This window comes from Triturus cristatus, chromosome 6 (genome assembly GCF_964204655.1).
Source record: "Triturus cristatus chromosome 6, aTriCri1.1, whole genome shotgun sequence".
NCBI classification, from domain to species: Eukaryota; Metazoa; Chordata; class Amphibia; order Caudata; family Salamandridae; genus Triturus; species Triturus cristatus.
This window is the reverse complement of record NC_140589.1, coordinates 1885555539-1885582898: the sequence shown is the minus strand read 5'-3', so window position 1 is coordinate 1885582898 and position 27360 is coordinate 1885555539. Positions and strand designations below refer to the sequence as shown.

Sequence of the window (27360 nt, the reverse complement as noted above, 5' to 3'; positions counted from 1 at the left end):
TAAAGCCCTGATCCAACACATTACCCATTCTGAAATAGGCTCCATTTTAATTTCTGATCATGCTCCAGTTTCCTTGCGCCTCGATCTCCTTCCCCCCATAAAAGGTACTAGGAGATGGAGATTTAATAATTCTCTCCTATTAGATCCCAAATTTACCCCAGCTTTCCTTGAATTTTCATCCCTATTTTTTACTGAAAATGAGTCTCCTCTGATATCCCCTCAGGTATTATGGGACACTTTTAAAGCTGCTTCTAGAGATTTCATTATCTCGTTTGTTTCCCATAAAAGGCGTGTTGCATTCCATTCCTTACAGTCAATTAATACACAAATTAAGCAATTGGAACACTGTTATTATTTAACTAAATCTCAGTCTGACTTAAATAAACTTCTCAAAGCCAAACTCTCCTTTAATAAACTCTCCACGGAATCTGCTAATCTAATCCTACTTAAATCCAGTGCCAAATATTACTGTGCGCAAAATAAGGCAGGCAATCTTCTTGCCAAGTATCTCAAAGTTAAGCAAGAACGCACAAAAATTGAGTCTATTGTCTCCTCGTCGAATCTCACTCTTCATAAGGATGAAGATATTCTGGCAGAGTTCACTAATTTTTATCAAAATCTCTATACTCCGGAATCTCCTCCTCTGTTAACAGATATTGACCATTATTTATCTTCCATTCCTTCTCCTTCCTTTCCAGACACAGACTTTGCCCCATTAGAAGCAGATATAGGTCCTAAAGATATCTTAGAGTCCATTCGGATAATCAAAAAAGGTAAGGCTCCTGGGCCAGAAGGCTTTACGATAGAATTCTATTTACATTTTACTAATTTCCTTGTTCCCAAACTTCATCAACTATTTTTATTTTTTATATCGTCCAAAAAATCTGAAGGGTCTTTTCAAGAGGCCTTAATTTGTCTCATACCTAAGGATAATAAAGACCATACTTTATGTAAAAATTATAGGCCCATCTCTTTAATCAATCTGGATTATAAGATCTTTGCAAAAATTCTTGCGCTCCGTCTTGACAAAATTCTACCTAACATAATTGGTAAGGAACAATGTGGTTTCATTAAAGGTCGTCACCTTTCGGACAATACTCGTCTCTTTTTTAATGTACTAAGTAAGTCTCATTCCTATCCACATTCTTTAGCTGCTGTTGCATTAGATGCTGAAAAAGCATTTGATAGGGTTAATTGGCAATTTATGCTCGCAGTCCTTGCTTGGTTTGGTTTTGTCCAGAAATTTCTTGCTTATGTCTCTTTATTGTATTCCTTTCCTAGATCTTTTATCTTAGCTAATGGTCTTGTCTCCTCTTCGTTTCCTCTCTTCAGGGTTGTCCGACAAGGTTGTCCTCTTTCTCCTCTTCTTTTCATTTTAGCATTAGAGCATTTCTTGATCAAAATTCGTATGAATACAGATATTACTGGTTTCCCTTATGGAGATAGGTATTTGAAACTCTCTGCCTATGCGGATGATATTCTCTTATTCATTTCCAATCCACAATCCTCTATTCCATCCTTTTTATCGGAAGTATCTGACTTTGCGAAAGTTTCTGGTTATAAACTCAATGTTGATAAATGTGAAATTCTCCCTCTGAATAAATTTTGTTTTCATGTAGACTTCTTGACTTCTTCTTTTCATTGGAGTCCGGTTAAGATAAAATACTTAGGCCTGTGGTTCAAGTCCTCTATTAAAGACACTGAAGCACTTAACATCAAAAATTTACATACAGTGTTACAGGACTCCACAACTCGTTGGCATCCCTTGTTTTTATCCTGGTGGGGAAGGCTGGACTCAATTAAAATGATGTTAGTTCCCATTATTTTGTTTTACCTTTCTAATCTTCCAGTTAATATCCCTAAGTCTTGTTATAAGAATATATATTCTACGCTGTCTAAGTTCTTGTAGCAGCATGAAAAGGCTAGAATGTCTTTTGCAAAACTTAAATGTCCTAAGCAGTTAGGTGGAGTTAATTTTCCGGATTTTGCCTCTTATCATTCCTCATTTTTCCTTAAACATTCTGTTCCCTTATTATCTGAGCAGGAATCCGATACCATTTCAAAACCTTTGTGGGTTGAGATTGAGTCATCTTTTTTTCATCCTTTTACTTTTGAGGAATTTGTATCGCTGTCCCATATTCCCAATAAATTTTCTCTTCCTATTCTTAAAAATTCTCGGAAAACTTTTTCTCCTCTCTTTCTGGGAGGTTTGGATGACCGTTCGCGTTTTTTACAATCTCCCTTGTGGTATAACCCTCTTATTAAACTTCGCAATAGGATGCTTTTTTGGAAGGATTGGAATAACCTTGGTATTAATTGGACTCATCAACTGTTTGATGCAGGCACTTGTATTCCCTTCTCTACCCTTCAATCTCGCTTTTCTTTGCATGAATCATTTGAATCCAAATATAATCTATTGAGTACAGTTTTGCAAAACAGTTATGACGCTCTTTCTGATTCCACCACTCGCACTAATTTATCCCCTCTTTCTCTCCCTTGTTTATTGGCTTCTTCTTCTGCTTCCCAGATATATACAAAACTAAGAGATACTTCTGGCGCTCGAGATAAATCTAAAACAGGAGCGGACTGGGAATCAGATGTAGAGGACACATTTTCTGTCCCACTTTGGCAAAAGATCTGGACCAAGATAAGGAAATCCTCTAGAGCAGCGAATACAACTCAAACGTTGTTTTTTATATATAACAGACTTTTGATTACTCCTGCCAAATTGCATACAATTGATCCTTCCATCCCCTCCTCTTGCTGGTCTTGTTCAGCGTCGTGGGCAGATCTTAAACACATGTTATTTAGTTGTCCGAGAATTCATAAATTTTGGACTGATGTGTGGACTCAGATCAATAAGATTTTTTCCACCTCTTTCCCTCTTACTTTTTCACATATCTTTTTAGGTAGTCTCTCAGACATATGGTCCTCTTCCACCGCCAGCATGTCCATTATTGATTTACTTCTAGCTGTGGCGTTTCAGCAAATCACTAAGTCTTGGAAGGATACCTCAAATGTTTCCTTTCAGGCTTGGTGGTTGGGAGTCTGTTATCACCATAGGCTTGACAGAGCCTATGTTTATCCCATTACACTTGCCATTAAACGTGATTTATTATGGCTTCCCATTACAGATTTTTTGGATGTGTCTGCTCGATCCCTACCCCTACATAACCCGTGTACAGAAGAAGTTCCCAAACCCCCATGACAGCATTCCTGTTGGTTTCATGTACATACTTTTACTGCTTGTTTTATGACTATTTTGTATATTTTTATTGGAGGAGTTTTTTGTACGTTTGATCTATTTCTTTATTCTTTTGTATAATTTTGTATGACAATGATTACATTTCTATTGCAACTGCTTTTGTTCTATTTGATGATGCCTTCTGCCCTTCTTCCTTCTACTTCTTTCCCCTGTCTTTTATTCCTTTCTCTTAGTTATGACGTTCTATTTTTCTACTTGAGATGAGTTTAATATTATGCTTTATTGTTATTCTGTTGTAAATGAACTTCAATAAACTCTCCTTTAAAACTTAATAAATATCTATCATAATATACGCCTTTTACTTGGTTCTTTTGACATTTGTTTGAGGTGCGGTCCATCCCCATTTGGGAACACTACTACCTTTCTGTATATTTTTTTTTTTATGTGCGTGAGTACCTGTATGGATAATTGGCGGTGTGTGAGTGTCTATATAGGTGTATAAATGCATATGATAGTCTTGTACTGAGTGACTGTAAGTATGAGTGACTGTACAGGTCAGTGAGTGGATGTGTGTGTAGACCTAAGAGTCAATGACTGGGTATGTAGTTATTGGTATTGAAGTATCTTTGGTTTTGAGAATGGCTGTCTGAAATTTTGATTGGGTGTATCAAAGGTTATATTAGTCAAAGGTTATATTAGGGTGTGAGAAGATGCACTAATTTATCACATGGATGATGTCATTAGTGATGTCATTAGTGATGTCATTTGAGAAGTCATCAGTGATGTCATCAGTGATGTCACTGACCATGTCATGAGTGATGTAATATGTGACGTCATCAGCAGTGCATTGTGGGGGTGCGAGTAACTATAACAGGGGAATTTCTAGGGTTTTGTACGAGGGAAATGTCCAGCTAACTATAACGCCCCTGAAACCTATGGTTTTTTCAGTGAATTTCTAAGGTTTTTTAAATGCCAATTCCTAACTATAACGCCCCTGAAACCTTTGGTTTTTTCAGTGAATTTCAAAGAATTTTTAAATGCCAATTCCTAACTATAACGTGCATGAAACCTATGGTTTTTCCAGTGAATTTCAAAGGTTTTTTAATTGCTAATTCCTATCTCTAACTTATCTCTGAAGATACCATGTTTAATGATTTTCATTGGATTTCTATATTTTTGAATTTCAGTGTGTCAATTTCATTAATTATGTTTTTTTTAAAATTCTTTTTAACACCATTTTGTTAACCTATTTTTTCAATTAAATCTTTTCAAAACTAAAAAAAATTATTTGTTTTTTATTGGGATTTAAAAAAATATTTTTTTTATATTTGTAAAAATATATTTGTAACTATATTTTCAAAACTTTATTTTATAGTTTTTTTTCATGTTTTTTGGATCTGCGCACCCTATGTGCACCATTCTCGATCCCTACACGATAGCATCCACGCATGGCATGCGTTGGGTACGTGTTAAGTGCGCATTCACAAAGCAACTGGTACGCGACACCCAGCCTGTACGCGACACGTTCGATGTACGTAACGCAACGTTTACGCGCTTCTGCGATGCGTCATGTGCATGTATGACACGGTAGGTGCGCGGATCCAGCGAAATATTTAACATAAAAAAAAGATATATATATGTATTTAATGTGAATATTAATTGAAGACAAACTCTAAACTACTCGTAAAAGTAATATATTTTTACATCTAATCCTACATTTCTTTTTTATTCAATTTCGCGGATGCGCGCTGGGTGCATGCTGCGTAAGCGCAGGGTGCGCGGATCACATGTGACATGCAAAAAAAGAGATTTGATTGGTTCATTACACTTCCTGTTCTAACTATTGAAAGACCCCACCCATTTCAATCATTCTTCTTTCACCTTGTTTGGAGGAGCATCTCTTTTCAGAGAAGAAGATTTTTTGGATTAAGTTTTCACTTAGCTCTAACTTTTTTCTCTTTACAATGGCTTCAGGGCAGCAGGCATCACCTGCATCTCCTCATACATCTGAGGATGATTTTTTGGAGGAGCCACCACGCACAGCACGTTTTTCGTCAGTGGTGTGGACATTTTTTACTTTTCCCGAGGGGCAAACTGAGGCCAATGCCACCTTGGCCACATGCAAGATTTGTAAAAGAGTACTGTCTCGAGGGGATCCAACAAAGAAATACTCATGCGGGACAGCCAGTATGATGAAGCACCTACGGACGCCTCATCCTGTCAATCTTGCACGAGAAGAATGCCGACGGATGAGAGACACTCCTGCTCCTGCGCCTTCCACCTCATCGCAGCCGAGCACTCCAAGAGTGCATCCGTCAGCCCAAAATTTGGACATCCGTCCTCAATTTCAATTTTTAAAAGTGCTCTGCACTAAGTGCAATGCGACTTTGTGCTACGGCGAGCAGTCGATCGATCTGATCTGCCGCCGTCAAGAAAGTCACCATTGCTAGTTTTTTTGTTTTTTTTCCTAAATTTCATTGTTTTGTTCCTCCTGTTTTTATTTCAGAAAAAAAAAATCACAAAATCATTGGAAAAACCAAAAAAAATATAAGAGAAGAAAGAAGAAAAAAAAAGTTCTTCTAAGAACTAACTTTCCTGGTTTAAAAAAAGAGCTAAATTTCTTTGTTAGTGTGTGAAAGTTTAGAAGAATGTATGTGTAGTACGTAATAGACTGAATGAATGCATTAGTAGCGTATGGGGAATGTATAAGTGCAGAACTATGAGGAAGTGCTGCAGCATCACACAGTAACCTCTTTTACTGCAGTGTGCTGTAGTACTTCCGAAGCATAGGGATGTAACATATGTACATAAATATGTTGCAAATCTATGCTTCTCTCTGCACGGCTGCTTAAACTGCAGCCATGTGGTGACACAGGCACCCTTGCACCATAGTGCAAGGATATCTGTGTCATGTGCTGTTTGCTTTTGTGCAGGAAGACACAGCTTCCTGCACAAAAACAATGAGAAAACGCATTTTTCTCCTTCAATGTATGCTGAACATTTTAGCATGCATTGAAGATGTAAAAAAGAGGAGAAATGAAAACAATTCTCCTTCTTGTGCTTTCCTACGCCAATTTTAGAATGGTGCAGGATTCACACACATATCGAGATTTATGATTTCTGATAAATCTGGAGATGTGTCTTGTTCTATGAGTATTCAGTGCAATCATGCACAACAACACTTATAGAACAGCCTTTCAACGCAAAGTGGTGTGTATGATGAGGTTGTATTTACATGGAGTAGAAAAAGTGCACAGAGTGCCTTTTCCTCTCTTTGTAAATATGAAAGAGTGTCTTGCACAATAACTATGTTACAAAAAGTCACATCTTTCCAGTTTTAAAATTCCATGCGAATGATAAAAGGTAAGCACAGAGTTTTGTCTGCAAAGATGTTCAAAGAAGAATGATTGAAATGATTGTGGTCCTTCAATAGGTGCAATGGGAAATATTATGAACCCCTCAAATCTCTTTTTTTTGCAAGTCACATGATATCTGATTATGGTCAGATTTCAAAACTACACAGGTATAAACAGAGTGTTTTTAGAAATGTGGTTCAACTTTGTAGCTTCTTGCAGACCTCCTCAGTCTGCATATTGAGACTTAGTTAAACTTACCTTCACAGTAATAGGAATAAAAAACGGTACATATTTTTTTCTCAGATTTTCTTTGCAATTTAAATTGATATAAATTGCTTATTTTTAACTGGAAATAGTGATTTCAGTCGTACTCATCACTTAACAGCGGGCAAAAAAAAACCAATCAGAAAGATTGTTAAAAAAAAAACAACATGCTATTCTCAGTAAAATACCAGAAAATACAAATCACACATATATGAAATGCTTACGGCTTACAAAATGTTATAACTTTAACCCCTTCGGTGCTCATGACGGAACGGTTCCGTCATGAGCCACGGTTGAGCTGTGCTCATGACGGAACCGTTCCGTCATGACCACGCCCGCGCAAGATTCCGTCAGCACAGCGGCGGAATCTGCGCAGCATGGAAGGGGTTAACTTATAAAAACTGTAAATATTGCCGCTTTAAAATATTCACTGAATCAAGGACCACCAAAAAGTCCATATTTCAAAAATATACCTTTCCCTAAGGCCAAATGGTATTTTTGCACTCCTTCTTTATGCAAATTGTCCAATGGTAGTCCCATTAAATTATAATAATAAATTCCTCAGAGAATGAATTATCCTCCTAAAACTTTGACTTTAAAAATATTAGGTAGGAATTTTGTAGTTCCCTAGGCAAAAGTTGTTTGAAAACCAACTGGGAATCAATACAAAGTGTCCAGCCTTTCTCACATTTTAGATAGACAGTGTAATGTCCAGATGTGGTGGAAGGACCATCATGGAAAATTATAGCCAATTGCTACAAAAGTCCTTCATGATATTGATAGTTGTGCTGCTACAAATTGCTTTATTAAAGTATCCAATTTTCTTCCGTCAGTTGTACAACGTTGCATCATTAAAATTATGTATTTGCCATATTTTGTTAAGAATAATGTGGATAACATTTCTGATTTACATTGGCTACACTCCATGTTTTGATTTGCACCTTTAACTAATTTATTGAAAGACCCTGATTTACAGTCTGGTAATGTTAAATACAGAAATCTCTCAGTGTCTACATTGGTGCTACATGTATACATGCAATTTTCACAATGATGTTCCCATTTGTAAGAAAGGCCAAAAATATTTTCTATTTCTACACCTTCATTTTAAAACATGGTAAGCATATACATTAAAAATTCCTGAGCATCTTGGTGGATATTTTGTGAAAATTGTGTAGAACCAGAACACACATCCAAAAGACTAGGAACATCTGAAACAGATTGTATTTTGAATGTATCTGTTGTCAACTTTTCATAAGCAGAATGCAACAGAGAACAAAATCTTTTTTGCCGATTCTGCATAATTTGATCTTGCAAACCTTCCAGATAAAAAACAACATTGACCACTACATTAGCATAGCAGTTGACACCTGAACTATTTTCAAACTGATAACCAACAATCTCTTCAAGAGTGTCCAATTTCTTTTTACCTGCAATCACAACATTATCTTGTTCTTTTCCCTTCTTGACACCTTCAGAACAGATATTCTCTAACCTTCTTTTTCGACCAACCACACACTTTTCAAATACAGTATAGTGATCTAAATTTGGAGCATAAACCCTTCTTAACCTATTATACTCTTTTACACAGTTTGCATCTGCAGTAACCTTGGTCTCATAAAAAACAATCAAAAACAAACCAGATGGGGGAGGAGCCTAGCGCTTGACCAAGATGGCCGCGTGAGCTTTGAGCTCCTGAGACCCACGCGCCCTCCGTCGACTATCCTGTCTTTAATCCTGTTTTATATGCACGGCATCTTGCAGATGACTCGTTATGGAGGCGATCGATGCTGCCCGATTTCGGATCGCCCACCTGGAACCGGAGTTATGCACGGCGGAAGATTGAGGCCTATCTCCGAGGGATGCCAGGGGCTGGCGTTGGCAGGATGCCCGACCTCTAATTGAACAACAGCGGCCAGGCGAGGTGTGAACTGTCGGACGGAGGTCCCCGTCCTTTCACTTTCACTTTCTCGCCCTTTGTCTGCCTTGGCCCGGGAGTGCTTTCGGCTGCTTTATTATCCTCTGGACGCTCTGCGCCCTACTCTGCCGGGCTATTGCAGAACTGATTTCTCCTGATCCCTCTTACTGAGAGAGGGCCGTCTTTTTGCACCGGCCTGCTTGGTGCCAGACATGTCGGGTAAAGCGGAGGTGGATCGGCTGAAATCCAAGGCTACCAGGCGGGGAGCCTATACTCAAGCCAATAATATGGACCGCTATGCCCAGCAGAAGGGGTCGCCTGGTGGATCGAGCCAGTCGCCGGATGTACAGAAGACTGCCTCACCCTCGGCCTCGGAGCCCTCGTTGCAGGATGTCATGGGCGCGCTCAAAGGGATGCAGGCTTCGACTGGGAGACAGTTTGATGCCCTGGCGCACAAAGTGGATACTATCTTGGTGGACGTTAACCTGATCCGCGCGGATTTGGGCAAAACTAATGAACGGGTTAAAACTCTTGATCTCAAGACCACGGGCCTCGCTGATGATGTCTCGGAACTTCAGACTGAGGTTCGTAAGCTGCGGGCCGAGAGTGACCTCTCCGACCGTAGGCTCGAGGACTTTGAGAGCCGGGCCAGGCGCAACAACGTGCGCATTATCGGGGTCCCGGAGTCCTCGGATGAGATTTCTGTAGACCTGATCGTGGAGGACTTGGTGCTTAACCATCTGAAGCCTAAGGGCCTTGGGAAGTTTTTCGCAGTTGAGCGAGCTCACAGAGTGCCGGGTGGGAGGCCCAAGGTGGGAGCTCCACCGAGACCGATTGTCGCCCAGCTCTTTCACTTCCGAGATCGGGACGCTATCCTGCAAGCATCGCGGGTGATGGGCCCGGTCCCTTTTCAGAACGCGTCGGTGAGTTTCTATCCTGACTTCACCCAGCTGGTGCAAAAGCAAAGGCAGGGTTTCCTGGGGGTGAAGAGACGGCTTCGGGAGAGGGACCTGAAGTATGCCATGCTTTTCCCTGCCAGATTACGTGTGGTGTACGAAGGCCGGGCTTTCTTCTTTGAGTCGCCTGCTATGGCCGATGAATGGCTGGACGCTTTGCCCCGACGACGGACTGGCGAGGACGCTGCTGCAGACGGGGACAGTGGCCGGGATGGGCAAGGTTGATGCCTTTGGAGCCGGACTGACTTGATTTGGTTCTAGATAATGACTTGAACTGATTGCAGTAAATGCGGAGGGTTGCGGGAGGATGATGGGAGCTCTTTCCTCCCTCAGGGTACTTTTTGTAGATTTGGGTTTTGGTAGGGCGACAGGCACACTGCAAGTTGGGGGGGCTTTGTAAGCTGCAGCAGGGGAGCAGGGTGGGGGGGATAGTTGGGATTTTGGGTTTGTTGTTGGGGGGTTTGTTTCTGCATGGCGTAGTCATCATTGTCAGGATTGTTCCATGGTGGCTCTTCGGGTGTGGGGTGGGCCTCTCTGTGTGTGGGGATGGGGGGTAGGGGTTTAAGTGTTCTTAGCTGGAATGTTAATGGTTTGGGGGATCGCATTAAGCGGGGGATAGTCTTGCAGTTCTTGAAACGGTCTTTGCCGGATGTGGCCCTACTGCAGGAGACACACCTTATAGGTAATACTTGCTATGCTCTTAATAGGAAAGGTTACAAATTCATAGCTCACTCGGGATTCTCCTCCGGCTCCAGGGGTGTGGGCATCCTAGTTAGAGCTTCACTACCGTTCGAGGTGAACTCCACCATTGTTGATGATAGGGGGAGGTTTGTGGCGGTGGCGGGGAGGTGGGAAGGAAGAACTTTGGTTTTAGTTTCGGTCTATGTCCCTCCTGCCCTGCAGGCCTCCACGTTTACAGATCTGGGTAGGGCCTTGTTGGACCTCCCGGAGGGTATGCTAGTGGTGGGGGGTGACTTCAATGCTGTCGGCTCTGGGCTGCTGGATAGGTACCCGCCCAGAGACACCGGGGGGGCTCAGAAGTGGCTTCCAGACTTTCTAGACACACTCGGCCTGGTAGACTGCTGGAGGCTCCGGCACCCCACACAGAGCCAATACACCTTCCACTCCGGGGCGCATGGTAGCCTCTCTAGGATTGATTACCTGCTCACTCTGGCTGCTCACGCCTCATTGGTATCTGAGGCCAGGCATATGGCGTGGGGCATATCGGATCATTCGCCAGTGTGGGTCCGGCTGGACGTCGGCCGCGAGGGTGGGGGCAGGGTTGCTCCTATTAACCCCTGGTACTTTCGTGACCCCAAGATGCGCAGTGCGCTGTTGAAGACAGTTGATAACTTTTTTAAGGACAACCAGGGGTCCGTTGACTCGGCCGTGTCGTTGTGGGAAGCATTTAAGACCGTGCTTAGAGGAGAGGCCCTCTCCTTGGTAGTGGCAGCCAAGCGGCGGAGAGATGGCGAGGTTATGCAGGTTGAGGAGGAGATCGCGGCTTTAGAGGGGGCGCTAGAAGGGGAGGTTACAGAGGCCTCACTGCATGAACTGAGCTTGAAGCAAGCCGAATATAAGGACCTGGTGACGAATGCCGCCAAGACCCTCAGTAGGGAACAGCAGGGCCGCTTGTATGATGTTGGTGACAAGGCCGGGAAGCTCCTAGCTTGGCTGGACAAAAAAGAACGGGTTAATAGAGTGGTGCCGGAGCTGACGAGAGAGGGGGGAGAGGTGGTTGTAGACCCTGAGAGGATAGTACAGTGTTTTTCAGATTATTTCCGTATGGTTTATGCCTCAGTTTCGGATAGGCCGACCAAGGATTCGCTTGACCTCCTGCGTGATATCGCTTTGCCCTGCCTTTCTGACGTAGATAGAGATGATCTCGATGGAGATATAACGGTTGATGAGGTGGCGGGTGCTATCCGCGCGCTGAACTCGGGCAAGGCCTCGGGCCCTAATGGCTTGCCGATTGACCTGTATAAGCTGTTTCCGGATAGGGTTGCCCCTCACCTGCGCGCCATGTTTGTGGAGGCGCGGGGGAGTGGGACCCTCCCGTTGGATCAGCGACTGGCGACGATTGTTGTGATACACAAGGATGGTAAACCCCGAGATAAGTGTGCCTCCTATCGGCCTATATCACTCCTTAATGCTGAGCCGAAGATTCTGGCTAAAATTCTGGCGGGCCGCTTGGTCAGGGTGCTTGGAGACTTGATCCACCCGGATCAATCCGGTTTTATTCCGCACCGTAACACTGCGTTAAACCTTCGGCGCCTTCATGGTGTGATTGCCAGGGCGAGCACGTTGCGAGAACCAGCTATTGTGGCGTCTCTTGATGCCACGATGGCCTTTGATACGGTGGAATGGGCATATTTGTGGGCTGTGCTTGCCAAGTTCGGCTTTGGCCCTGGTTTTGTGAGCTGGGTGAGGTTGCTATATGAGGGTCCCCTTGCGAGTGTTGTGGTAAATGGGCGGGCATCGACTCCGTTTCAGCTTGGGAGGGGCACTCGGCAGGGTTGCCCCCTGTCGCCTTTGTTGTTCGCCCTCGCCCTCGAGCCGCTGGCAGCGTGGATACGCTGGCACCCGGATATACGTGGACTTAGATGGTCACCCGAGCACGAGGACCGCATTTCGCTATATGCCGATGACATCCTGTTATATCTTGCCTCGCCCAAGAGCTCGCTTATAGTGGTCTGTGACGTTCTGACGTCTTTTGGTAGGAACTCGGGTCTCGTCATCAATTGGAGTAAATCGTATCTATATGTTCTGAGTGGCGATGTTCCACCTGTCCCGCGAACTTGCTCGATCCAGATCGCTCAGCAGGGCTTCGTGTACCTGGGGATTTTTATCTCCACGGGTTCCACTTTGCGATATGAGAGGAACCTGCTCCCCCCCCTGGCGCGTTTGCGGCGGGATGTTGAGGGCTGGCGGAGGCTGCCGCTCTCCCTCGTCGGGCGAGCCGCCTTGTTCAAAATGATGTCTCTTCCCCGGTTCCTCTATGCCTTGCAGAATACTCTCGATTGGGTACCGGCCAGTTACTTTCGGGAGGTCGAAAGCCTCCAACGATCGTTGTTGTGGGATGGGCGGCCGCGAATAGCGATTGCTAAGTTGACGCTTCCATGGTACGACGGGGGTATTGCGCTTCCAGACATTCGACTCTATTATTGGGCCACCCAGTTGAGCGCGATTAATCATGGTTTCTATTGGCCGGCCCTCAGCCCCGGTTACGCCATGGACAGATGGTTGCTGCGCGGCGGTAATTATCATAGAGCGTTGTACTCGCGGTCCCTGGACTCGTCCCTCACGGGGCCCACTGGGGTGGCGGTGCGTGTGTGGAAGTTGGCGACTGACTCGCTGGGCTGGAAGGATAGGCTCACCCTTGCTACCCCGTTGTTTGAATCTGAAAAATTGGGTAGGCTTTGGCATACGAAAGGTTTTGATAAATGGGACTTGATCGGTATTTCCAGGGTTGGAGATGTGCTGATTAAGGGGAGGGTGAAGTCCTTTGAAGAGTTGCAGAAGGAGTATGAGTTGGGGACATCCGAGTTCTTTCGCTACGTTCAGGTGCGTCATGCCCTGCGGTCAGTCCTCGTAGAAGGTGAGAAGGTGCCTGAGTCCTCTCCTTTGGAGGACCGGATCCTCGATGGCCATATGCCAGAGAGCACGATCTCTCTCATCTATAAGAAATTGATAAATGTTCGGGCGGATACGCTGTTGGGGCTGCGGGACCAGTGGACTAGGGACGGACTTGAGCTGGATGACGAGGATTGGCAGTCTGCTGTTTCCTCTCCTAAGGAGGTCGCGATCCCATCACGTCTGAGGCTGGTGCAGCTCAAAATACTCCATAGAATTTATGTGACGGGGCCAAGGCTGGTTCATATGGGATTCTCTGAGGACGGCTTATGTAGGAGGGGCTGTGGTATGGTGGGTACTTTCCTGCATATCATTTGGGAATGTGGTGTCATCATGGAATTTTGGAGGAGAGTCCATGCAGTGATGGGGGAGGTGACGGGCATTGCTATGCAGCCGGAGATGCGGTGTTGTCTCCTGAATGTTTGGGGGCCCACTGATCACGATGAGGCACAGACCCAGTGGGTGACTCTGGGTAACATGGTGGCTAAGAGAGACATCGCGCGCCTGTGGGGCTCCGTGGGGCCCCCCACATTGACTGCGTGGAAGGAAAATATGGACTGGAGTATGCTCAGGGAAAAGACAGTATATTGCGCTAGAGGGCGCCCTCGGAAGTGGCATGCCATCTGGGGGCGGTGGAACCAATACAGAGGGGGCATATGTCTTGCCCCTGATCTGGATCCCCCCGAGGAACAGCTATTGTTAGTTGACTGCTTGGGCCTCTGCTTTTCCCCCCTTTTCCTCTTATCATAGTACTGTGACTGTTAGACGAAGGGGGTCCGGTCTCCCCTGAGGGGCAATCACCATTGGTATTCAGTGTTTTCGCCTTGCTGGGGTTTGTTGTGTGTTTGTGTTTATTTAAAAATGAAACCTTTTCGCTGCTCCTTTACTGCACTGTGGACGCTTCTTTGTTCTGCTCTCCTAAAGCTGCCGAACCTCCGGGTTGTCGGCTGAATAGCTGTGTCCATGTTTTTGAAGAATAAAGGTTTTTAAAAAAAAAAAAAAAAAAAAAAAAAAAAAACAGATAATGTTCTGACGCGCGACAAAGCAACATATGCCATACCCTCTTTAAATACGGTAAATCCAATGTTCACCAATGCACTGTTTACACTTAATCCTTGAGATATATGAATAGTCACTGCATATACCAGAGAAAATGGAAATTGTTTCCTAAGGACATATAAATCTTTAACAAGCAAAAAATTAACTGAACAACGACCAATTTCTTTAACTTCATCAATCTGATCAAATTTAATTTTCAAAAATTCTATTTCTTCTTTTTTCTGATAATTCACAAAATCCACCACTTTACCCATTGCGCCATTAACTAAACCTTTCTCTACATCCAAATTACGCCTTAAAATTACCCAACAGTTTACACACGCATATAGGTGCCAATTACGATCCTGTAAAAACCGGGTACGAACCGTCGGACAGAGCATATTCTCCGTCCGACGTGTACCCGGTCGTCAAAATATACAAACATGGAAGTACGATTCACACGGAAATACCATTTCCGTACGAATCGTACAAAACCCCGACCGACGAAAATAAACATACAAATGTGATCCGGGAAAGCGCCGACGTGACGTCGGGACGCACGCAGCCTGCCATACACGAACCAGGAATCACGATTCGCACCGACGTCATCCCGCACGGTGAATATTTTCCGGCAGCCAAAAACTGCCGGGAAATCAGGACGACGCGAACAAGGAGTACCTGTACGCGACGGACAGACATGGACCCGAACCTACGTGTCATCCCGGCCCTCATAGCAGTCGACCTCCTCTACAGGTTCGGACGCAGACGCCACAGAAGGTCAGAACAACAAAGGGAGGGGGAAAGGGGGGGGGCAGGCCACAAAACCCCCACCAAAGTCACACAGAACACATGCCCTGGACATACCTGACCCCCAGGCCCTGGTCACTACGAGGGGGTGGGGGCGTGTCCAGCAAAGCCAGCGTCCGCCACAACGGAAGTGCTTGACGACGCGAACCGGCAACACAACAATACAGGTATGTCCCGTACCCACGCCTTAAGAGCGTGGGTACGCGTCGTACCCCGCCCACACCTACGTCATCCCAACAATGGCGGGACGGCTGTACCCACGTGGCAAAGGCCTGGGTATGGCCCGCACAAGCATCACATAGCGTGGGGATGCATATGTACGGACCGTACCTCCACCCCCGTATGCATGGAGCGTACCCCCAACCGCAACAGTGTAAGTACGACCCGTACCCTCACCCGCGTACGTATGGAGCGTACCCCCACCCCAACAGTGTAAGTACGACCCGTACCCTGACCCACAGACGTATGGAGCGTACCCCCACCCCAACAGTGTAAGTACGACCCGTACCCTCACCCGCAGACATATGGAGCGTACCCCCACCCCAACAGTGTAAGTATGGCCCGTACCTTCACCCGCGGACGTATGGAGCGTACCCCCACCCCAACAGTGTAAGTACGACCCGTACCCTCACCCGCGGACGTATGGAGCGTACCCCCACCCCAACAGTGTAAGTACGACCCGTACCCTCACCTGCAGATGTATGGAGCGTACCCCCACCCCAACAGTGTAAGTACGACCCGTACCCTCACCCGCAGACGTATGGAGCTTACGCCCCACCCCAACAGTGTATGTACGACCCGTACCCTCACCCGCGTATGCATGGAGCGTACCCCCATGCCAACAGTGTACGTACGGACCGTACCCCCACCTCGTATGCATGGAGCGAACCCACACCCGTGTATGTTCTAAGCGTACATATCGTGAAATAGGAGGGGTGGGTGCAGAGTCCTCCCAGCAGTGCCCAGACACAGGAGGGGTGGGTGCAGAGTCCTCCCAGCAGTGCCCAGACATAGGAGGGGTGGGTGCAGAGTCCTCCCACCAGTGCCCAGACATAGGAGGGGTGGGTGCAGAGTCCTCCCAGCAGTGCCCAGACACAGGAGGGGTGGGTGCCTATCACTCCCAGCAGTGCCCAGACGCAGGAGGGGTGTGTGCAGAGTCCTCCCAGCAGTGCCCAGATGCAGGAGGGGTGGGTGCAGAGTCCTCCCAGCAGTGCCCAGACATAGGAGGGGTGGGTGCAGAGTCCTCCCACCAGTTCCCAGACATAGGAGGGGTGGGTGCAGAGTCCTCCCAGCAGAGCCCAGACACAGGAGGGGTGGGTGCCTATCACTCCCAGCAGTGCCCAGACGCAGGAGGGGTGTGTGCAGAGTCCTCCCAGCAGTGCCCAGATGCAGGAGGGGTGGGTGCAGAGTCCTCCCAGCAGTGCCCAGACATAGGAGGGGTGGGTGCAGAGTCCTCCCACCAGTGCCCAGACATAGGAGGGGTGGGTGCAGAGTCCTCCCAGCAGTGCCCAGACACAGGAGGGGTGGGTGCCTATCACTCCCAGCAGTGCCTAGACACAGGAGGGGTGTGGGCAGAGTCCTCCCAGCAGTGCCCAGATGTAGGAGGGGTGGGTGCCTAACACTCCCAGCAGTGCCCAGTCATAAGAGGGGTGTGTGCAGAGTCCTCCCAGCAGTGCCCAGATGCAGGAGGGGTGGGTGCAGAGTCCTCCCAGCAGTGCCCAGACATAGGAGGGGTGGGTGCAGAGTCCTCCCACCAGTGCCCAGACATAGGAGGGGTGGGTGCAGAGTCCTCCCAGCAGTGCCCAGACACAGGAGGGGTGGGTGCAGAGGCCCCCAGCATTGCCCATGGAAAAAAAAAGGGTGGAGTACCCACAGATCCAATAGCCACAATAGTCAGGCAGGTGCACAAAGACCCTGCAGTACATGTAAAACATGTGTGCGAGGCTGGGAGTACACACATGCATACAGCCTAAAAGGGAACATGCCCACATGAAGTCATGTCAACAGACTACATACACAAGTACAGTGATCACCAAGGATGCCACGAATGATGCAGGTGGAGACATCGCTCTGCATGCATGGCCAAAGTTGAAGGGGTCCGTCACACACCCAGCTAATGTAGACACAGCTCAGTGCAAAATATTGGGAACACCCTGCAGGGAAGATGTCAGGGTACACAGAGGAAGGAATACACCTTGGGACAATTACACCATGCAGTAACTGCTTACATGAACAGAGAAACCTAGCTAACACCTTGTGATGGCACACAGATACCAGGTTTCCCCCTATGACCAGCACACTACTACATTTCCCACACACCCAACACATGATCACCACCCAAAATCATGTAGCAGCCCCACCAACAGCAACACCACAAAAGCAGTAGTGTTCGAAGGAAAAAAAAAAGGCTTTATTCAGCATTTCCAAATAATGTGTGTGTGGATAAAGTTCAATATTTACAAAGCCCATAGGGCAGTCCATGAGTCACAGCTGGATGGGGGACACAGTGGGACGCGTGTCCCCTAGCTTGCCTGCACAGTCAGACTCCTTCGTCACAGCGGGGAGGGCATCATGTGGGGGGGAAGGACCAGGCACCGCAGGGACAGGAGGGCGAAGGGTAGGCGTCGTGGGTGCAGGGATGGAGGACTCCATCACAGGGGGTGGGGCAGGGCCAAAGGCGGAGGCCAGGATGTCGCTGCACACCTTAGCAAGGTTCTCCAGCATCTCCCCTGCACCCGAAGGAACCACAGGCCCCAAGGAGGGGGGGGGGCGGAGGGATGGGTTGCAGCGCCACTGGGGGAGGGTGTGGACAGGGGGGGGACTCAACCACCCTGACCGGGGACTCTCTTCACCGCTTGCAGGGTGGTGTCACAGTGGGGCTCAGGGACAGAGCGGCCATGAAGGAGTCCTTGCCGGATATGTGGCCAGGAGAGCTGAGGGGAGAGGATTTGGAGGGAGTGGATTTGGTGGAATGCGGACTCCCACTCTGGCTGCGTGACTTACGTTTGCCCCCCGACCCGGTGGGTGTGCCTACTTCACCCTGTGTGTGCGTGCCAGGAGGTGTGTGTATGACCTTCCCTGCTGGTGTGGTGCCTGTGTCTGTTGTAGTGGGTGCATTCTGACGTCTGGGTGTACGTGGGACAGGCATGGGAGTGGGAAGTGTGGATGGGGCAGGGGTAGGGGGTTGGATGAAGCACTGCAGGAGACCCACTGCTGCAGTCAGTGTCGAGTCTATGGACCTCAGCAAGTTGCGTTGGTCAGCCTGCGATGAAAAAATGCCCTCCAAGTATGCCTCCATGTTGTGCAGCACTTGGCTGTGGCCATGGAGGACATTAAGGATCGCAGACTGACCAACCTGCAACTGCCAGTGGATGTCCACAGACTCGGCATTGGCGGCAGCAGTGGAGACAGGGGCAGGGGGTGCGGTGCCTGGCAGGAAGGAGACATGTGGTGACCGTGGACGTTGGGAAGGGACATGAGCAAGTGGGAGGCGGCAGATGGCAATGGAGGGGGCGGGGTGCGATGTTGTGCCGCTGTCAGCTGGTGGTGCAGCCTCCACCCACTCGGAGAGATCATCCTCGGACCCGTCAGCTTCATATTCTGTCGTCCCAGTGGACAGGTCCACGGCCTCACTCTCCTCCGCCTCAGTACCACTCAATGTGCCAGCCACGATGTCAACGCTGGCACTGGTGCTCGGTCCCTCTGCTCCGTCTGTGCTCATGTGTACCTCCGTGTCCCCCGACGATACTGTGGGCAAGGTGAAGACACAGCAATTAATCACACACCTGTATACATATGTCACATGAGTCCAATCTACATAGGTTACAGTGCATAGCCTGCAAAGAAAGATCAGTAACATCTACAAAACAAGGTACAGATGTAGGGCATGCAACACACAGTTGGTTGACCCACCATGCCACAGAAAATACATGGAGAGCATGACACAATAGCAAATGACATGAAATGGAGTTTGACATAGGAGCCAGGCCCTGGGGACAATCCAGCACTGCATCTGCACCACACAGCGGTGCCGAAAATAGGGATGAGGAGGGACCATATCCATGAACTTGAGGCACATGCTGCATAGGTAATACTGAAAACATGCCCACCATGACTGGCTCACTGCACCTTGAGTGTATGTCCAGACAAACATCACACATTGGCCAGACCTAGCAAGGAGAATACTGGTTTTGACATGTAGGCTTGGCCTGCACCAACCACCCCCTACATGAGACAATTTGTTGAGACACAGGTGGCACTTACATCTCTTAGTCTGGGTGAAATACACAGGGGCTGCATCAATGCAAGATTGGACGCCAAATACCCAAGGTGCGCCTCTCCAAATAATCATGTACAAAAGCCCATCATCAGATGATTGTAACAAGACACACAGGCACTGGCCACTGTGAGTATGAACAAGGAAAATCAGGTCATGCTGTACAGTGGACACTTGTACTACATTTCACGTCAATATACATGGTGCCAGGGGACAATGGCACAGAGCACAACCTATGCTGTAGACACTGAGAGTGTCCACGTTTTGTGATGACACACATGCAACCTAGGAAAATATGCCCCAGGGGACAGTAGTGGCCACACAACTCCATGGTCCTGAATGGGAATGACTGCAACACACGCCATCATCCCTGCACTATGCGTATCGCACACTCATGCACATCATGTCACAGGCCACAACATAGGACATGCGCACTGTAAGGCATGACACTTCAGAGACTAACTCCCATGTCTGGACTCAGCATCAGTGCCAACTGACATGGAACCCACATGTACTGAACTGGACAGGGCACAGGCAAGGTCCCAAAACCTGTTACACACCACCCCCACACATGATGCTACAGGCATAGTTCACGTGGAGAAAGCGCCAGCCTACATTACCTTGTGAAGGAGTGACTACACACAGACCAGGGAACACATTGTAAGGAGGGGAAGGGAGGCAGGAGAGCACAGCTATACTGTGGGTAACTGGATCTGCACAGCACCTTTAAACCCTGGCAGTGTATCCATGCAACTGTGCACTTACAAATGCTGGTGACACACAACAAACACATATGTACCTACCCCCTTCCTGCTGCTGCTTCTCCTGTAAGCGCCTCTCCAAGTCTGGAAATACCACCGCCAGCACACGCTTGTGGATGTGGGTCAGTCGGCGGCGCCCGCGGTTCTTATGGGTCTCAGGTGAGTCCCCCAGCAGGACCCGTGCGATCCTCCGCGTCCAGCACCGGATATCCTGCCAGCGTTTCCTCACCTGGGACAGGCGCCGCTTGCGACCATCCGCACTCCTCACGGCACTGACGGCGGTCAGCCATATCTGCTTCTTGGCAGAGGCGCCTACCTGTGAGGATGAACAAGTGACACTACATCAATACACCAGGCACATGTCACAGAGAGACATATTAGAACAAATTTGCTGTTTACAACAAGGCATAGTATGCATCCAACGCATTGCACCTTTGTCATAGGGACATGATCCTCTGGGGCAGGGCAAAAGCAGTACGTGCCATTGAAAGTACACAGGTGGAATGAGGGCAACTACACAATCAATGATCCAGGCTCACACTGTGCATCACAAGCTACACCAGGATAATGTGCAGCACCTCTAAGCAGTCACATGCCACAGGCCACTGACGCTACCGCAGCAGAGTACACAGACACACACAGGCACAGGACATTCACCTGCCTTTGCCAAATGCAGATACAAACCTCACTCTGCACATGTGCCACTAGACGGGGGGGGCTCACAGGTGTGGGGCTGGCTCTGCACGTCAGACACACAGCACTGCTCCCTGCTCACATCACATGGCCAGGGTATATCCATCCCTCATGCAGCCCGGGTGCCACACTCCACATATGCATCCACCCACAGGACAGGGCACTTACACACACACCGATGTCCAGGGTATGAACACATCATGTGGACACTCTCAGCACAGGTACACAGAACTAACACACATCTGTGGGTACAGTCACCTGTCACACTGGGCTGACCACATAATCACATGAGGACTGTAGAGGCTACATTCCCAGGAGGACAAGACAGGCAGAATGTTGCATGCACCATGCAGTGATTGTCACAGTAAACACAATGCAAGTGAGGACGGCAGACATGCCCCACAGCATGCTCTGGCTGGGAGACATCAGGCATTCCCCCCCCTGGGACCCCCCCTACAGTACATTGCATGTGTGTCACACCTGGACACAATGCCAGAAGTCACAGTCACAAAAAAGGGACACAGTCTGTGCTAGTGGACCCTGCACTCACCTGATAACCTGGTCGCCCATACAGCAGGGGGTACTGTGGGAGGATCACATCCAGCAAAGCCAGGTTCTCCTCCAGGGTGAAAGGCTGTGACCTCTCCACAGACCTTGACATGGTTCCAGGGAATCAGTAGCAGCAGCTGGGTCATCAAATACAAAGATGTGCAGGCAAGTGCTCCCTCATGGGGCCTGGCTGCCTTATATCTGCCTTGCTGGCCTGTTTCATGCACAGGAGTACAGAGTGATTGGTCACTCACATTTGCATCCTATGTTTCCTCCAATCCCTTCAAACCTAGCACAGTCAGTGGGTTCTTATTGTGTTTTTTTCCTCAGCATGATGTCAACTCCAGAACCACATTGCAACAAAGTAGATTCATTCAAACTGACTACTGCTGTGCACCTGCTTAAAAAAATTCAAACTTTAAACTTGGTCTCCATGACAACCAGCATGCATGTAGGCCTTTATACTTGTCCCTCATGTGTCCCCTATGTAATTTGGAGCTTCACACACAGGTACGGTGCGTCCCGGGGCCCTAGGGCACCCCAAATGCATATCAACGGCCCGTACAGGCGTGTGTACGGTCCGTACCACTGAGTACGCATACGCGAAAACACCCATAGTGACAGTGAGCGTACATGCGTGTGTACGGTCCGTATCACTATGGGTGTTGTCGCGTATGCGTACTCATAGTGATAGTGAGCGTACAGGCGTGTGTACGGTCCGTCTCACTATGGGTGTTGTCGCGTATGCGTACTCATAGTGATAGTGAGCGTACAGGCGTGTGTACGGTCCGTCTCACTATGGGTGTTGTCGCGTATGCGTACTCATAGTGATAGTGAGCGTACAGGCGTGTGTACGGTCCGTCTCACTATGGGTGTTCACGCGTATGCGTACTCATAGTGGTACGGACCGTACACACGCCTGTACGCTCACTATCACTATGGGTGTTGTCGCCTATGCGTACTCATAGTGGTACAGACCGTACACACGCCTGTACGCTCACTATCACTATGGGTGTTGTCGCGTATGCGTACTCGTAGTGGTACGGACCGTACACACGCCTGTACGCTCACTATCACTATGAGTACACATACACGACAACACCCATAGTGAGATGGACCGTACACAGGCCAGTACGCTCACTATCACTATGGGTGTTGTCGCGTATGGTACTCATAGTGGTACGGACCGTACACACACGCCTGTATGCTCACTATCACTATGGGTGTTGTCGCGTATGCATACTCATAGTGGTACGGACCGTACACACGCCTGTACGCTCACTATCACTATGAGTACGCATACGCGACAACACCCATAGTGAGACGGACCGTACACAAGCCTGTACGCTCACTATCACTATGGGTGTTGTCGCGTATGGTACTCATAGTGGTACGGACCGTACACACGCCTGTACGCTCACTATCACTATGGGTGTTGTCGCGTATGCGTACTCATAGTGGTACAGACCGTACACATGCCTGTACGCTCACTATCACTATGGGTGTTGTCGCGTATGCGTACTCATAGTGGTACGGACCGTACACACGCCTGTACGCTCACTATCACTATGGGTGTTGTCGCGTATGCGTACTCATAGTGGTACGGACCGTACACACGCCTGTACGCTCACTATCTCTATGAGTACGCATACGCGACAACACCCATAGTGAGACGGACCGTACACACGCCTGTACGCTCACTATCACTATGGGTGTTGTCGCGTATGGTACTCATAGTGGTACGGACCGTACACACGCCTGTACGCTCACTATCACTATGGGTGTTGTTGCGTATGCGTACTCATAGTGGTATGGACCGTACACATGCCTGTACGCTCACTATCACTATGGGTGTTGTCGCGTATGCGTACTCATAGTGGTACGGACCATACACATGCCTGTACGCTCACTATGACTATGGGTGTTGTCGCGTATGCGTACTCATAGTGGTACGGACCGTACACACGCCTGTACGCTCACTATCACTATGAGTACGCATACGCGACAACACCCATAGTGAGACGGACCGTACACACGCCTGTACGCTCACTATCACTATGAGTACGCATACGGCAGCACTCCCATAGTGATAGGGAACGTACACAGGCCCTCTTAGCGAAAGTACGGTGCCTTTCACACATCACAGTGGTGACAGGCAGCACACAGGAAGGAATAGGGCTGACATACTTGTCCATGGATGGACATCAAGGCATTGTCTGGGCAGTACTACATGTGTGGGGCACAGGTGTGAAAGGCTGTGATGTGGCACATTACTCCTGAGTCGAGAAGGCACCAGATGTATGATGAGATGTGTACAGATGTTATGTGTGATGGTGCAATGTGTGCCAGGCATGCCCTTAACTCCTTTGACATGTGTGCATGTCGTACTGCACACTTGGGATGAGCGTCACTGGCATGGCACGGTCAACAACACACGCAAGTGTCCCCTGATGCCCGCTACAGGGGTTACCACACCAGACATGTCACTACCCACGGTGCACGATGTGACTATGTCATGTATGTGTGGGGGGTTCCCATTAGCTTGATGTTGGAGCTCCCTCAAAAGCATCAGCTGTTGCAGCAACCAACATGTGTCTGTGTGTAGATGGACATGGCACACTGTTCCGTACACCAGGCCACATGTGGTATCGGATGTGAGGTGCGTATGTATGCATGGGACACGAAGTAGCGGAACAAGGACATGTCTGCATCCTCTCTATGAATGTGTGGTGAGTCATTACATGTACACCTTCATGGCAAGGTGTGTGGGCTGTCCTAGTGTAATGTCATGTGACCTGTGGCTCAAGTGTTCCGCTACCTGTCTCTGCAATCGACATCCTACTTCTGCTGATTTGTGGATGTATGTCACTCCTGTGTTGCGTCTGGCTGTTCACTTACACTGGGACACAGCTTATCCCATGCCATGGCATGTGGAGGTTCCCAATCTCCGTGTGTAGCTGGGTCTTGGTAGGAGTGTCACCTGGCAGCCATACGTGTCCAGGGCATGTGGCACATACCTGACTCCGTATGTCGCATATGTGTATTGACAGATTAACATGTGCTCAGTACAAATCAATTGTTGTTGTAGTGCACTCACTCTTCCTTGTCACTTCCAAATTACTGCAGAGCGCCGCCTCTTCCCTGACCAATTCCGGACTTGGCTGACATGCAGGAGAATGACTGTATACGGTGCTACCACTTCCCCCAACCGTTGATTCTGGAGTTGACGGCGAGGCTGGCACCACACCTGCAACCGCTGCACAGGTATCCTACGGCACTGACACCCAAGCTGAAGGTAATGGCAGCCCTACATTTTCTTGCCACGGGTACCTTTCAAAACACCATAGCTCATGTTGGTGGCATGTTCCAGAGCATGTTCTGCCGTGTGCTGCATGATTTCTTAGAGGCCATGTTGCTTCACCTGGATGAGTTCATCCATTTCCCAACCCCTGAAATGTTTACTGGTGTCAAGCGTGGATTCTATGCCCTGGGAGGGATGCCCCATGTCATTGGGTCCATAGATGGGACACATGTGGCTTTGGTACCACCACAGGCACAGGCGGTAGCGTACAAGAATCGCAAGCACTACCACTCCATCAATGCCCTTGTGGTGTGTCTGTCCAACATGGTGATTTCACATGTCTGTGCTCGTTTTCCAGGATCAGCACATGATGCCTACATCATGAGGCGTAGCAGGGTGCCTGAAATGATGACGCAGCTGCGCAACAAACGAGCATGTGTTGTTGGTGGGTACACTCTGTCTGTCCTGTATTTTGCGTAGACTTCCAGCACGACCGCTTCTCCTGTCCTACTTATGTCCATGTGGTTTCCATGTAGGGGACGCTGGCTATCCCAACATGCCATGGCTGATCACACCTCTCCGCAACCCCATCACGCCGGCCCAGCTCCGCTACAACACCGCCCATGGCCAGACAAGGCGAGTGATTGAGAGGACATTTGGCCTCCTGAAGAGCCGATTCCGGTGCCTCCACAAGACCGGCGGCGCCCTCTCATATGCCCCGGCGAAGGTCTGCAAAATCTTCATGGTCTGCTGCATGCTGCACAACATGGCAGTTGAGAAAGCTGTGCCACTCATCCTGGATCAAGATGATCAGGACCATCCACCCGTGGAGGACGAAGGTCTTGGCAATGGTGCTAGTGATGTGGAGGATGTTGTTCCGCAAGAGGACATCCGGACTCGGCTCATACGCGACTTCTTTGCTTAGTGGTTAGTACCAGTGTCTGTGTGTGCACGCATTGTTCCCCGTGTGGCATGTGTTGCGATGTGTGTGTCCATCTACATGTATGGCACGTGAGTCAGAGGTGTGTGTGGATGTGTCACTGGAGTGATGGTGCCAGTGATGTGTATTTCCCCAGTCAAAATTGTGACCTAGCATGCTGTCATCCTTACATGTGTCGAGTACATGCACATGCAAGTGGCTGTGCTTTTTGTGGCTGACTTCTTGTGTGTCTCTCTTCCCCAGGTACTTGCGCATGCCGTCTGCTGCTTGCATTGTTGTGGCACTGCTATTCCTCATTGACACGTCATCGTGTGCTGACTCAGCGTAACACGCACAGACAAGTTTGGAAGTCTCCTTAGGGTAAGGGATGCATCAGGGGTGTATTGGGTGTGGCAGTTGTTTACGATGTATGCACACTGCCCCTGTGGATGTTTGGTTCCTCTGCAGACATGTCGCATCACCATGGTACACATGACATGCAGCTGGGTACACCTGAATAGATGGTCTGACTTGTTGACAGTCATCTGTGATGGGATTGTGGAATTTGATGATGGCATCAATGTGTGTTACACTGCCCTCGGACACATACGGTATGCATTGGCTTGACATGGTGTGGGACTTCCACATCAGCGGATCAATGGTGTATGGCAGTCTCTCCGTGAGCAGCAGGGGGTGTTTAGCTGTTAGCCGACACGTGTGTGCCAGTTCCATGGCTATCACGCATTTGTGCTGCAGAAGGGGGGTTCCAGTGTTGGACCCACATGTTACTCCACATGACCCGTTCATGTGTACTCCGAGTTGCCTCTGCAATCCAGAATACATGACTAATAAAGGTGTCCCTATGCCTCCAAGGTGCCTCTTCTCAGTCAATGCTGGTGTGTTGCCACGGTGCATCCGGCATGTCTGGCATGGTTTTCCGTGATAGTGGCTATGTGTCTATGTGTCGAGTAGCAAGATGCAAGCTGTGTGTGTGGGATTAGACTGTGTATTGTGCATGATGTCCATGACTGTGTGGGTATTGTGACATGTGCCATCCCCATGCATCCAATGTTGGCCAGGCCACCATTCTCTGCATCCACCTGACTCAAGCTTGCAGGACATGGTTCTGCCACCTGTCCACACATACCTGGGTGCCCCACAGGACACTCCACATGATCCCTGACCTCTACGCATGGCTGTCGCTGTACTCAAAATGTCTGTTGGCACGGTTGTGCGGCCACCCCCTCAGCTGGTTGGGCCCATCACGGGTGTGTATGGTGCTCCATGTCTGTCTTGCCTAATACAATGTGACCCATGTGTGTCCTGTGCCAACACTCAGGCCCCAGGGTGTGGATGGTTAAAGTCAAATGAGAACTTAGGCATGGTTAGACTTTACAAGACACATGTAAGGTAATAATGCAATGAGTAGGCATCTTCTGTTTATGGTGTGACGTTTTATTTTGGTTGTGGTAGGGGGGGGGTTTGACATGAGGGGCTTTCCGGGTGTGTGGAATCCAAAGTTCACTAGGGGAGTTGGTGTCCTTGCCATTTGAAATCCTCAGAGTCCATGCCACAGTCTTTGTAAACATTGGTCAGACAGTGACCAGCAAGTCCATGTGGCAGAGAATGTCTTTTGCTGCTGTGCTGCTGTAGCTCCAGTGGGCCAGGTGCCAGGCCACGTGTCCTG

The 27360-nt window shown here is 48.5% G+C and overlaps 1 protein-coding gene and 1 pseudogene across 11 annotated transcripts in view; one reads left to right on the top strand and one right to left on the bottom strand.

Annotated features, from left to right (window-relative positions):
- Positions 1–27360, top strand: part of LOC146822296 (protein leg1a-like) — a 466514-nt gene that overhangs the window by 124118 nt on the left and 315036 nt on the right. The gene's annotated exons all lie outside the window — the stretch shown is intronic.
- LOC146822297 (small nucleolar RNA SNORD36) lies at positions 5669–5738 on the bottom strand (annotated as a pseudogene).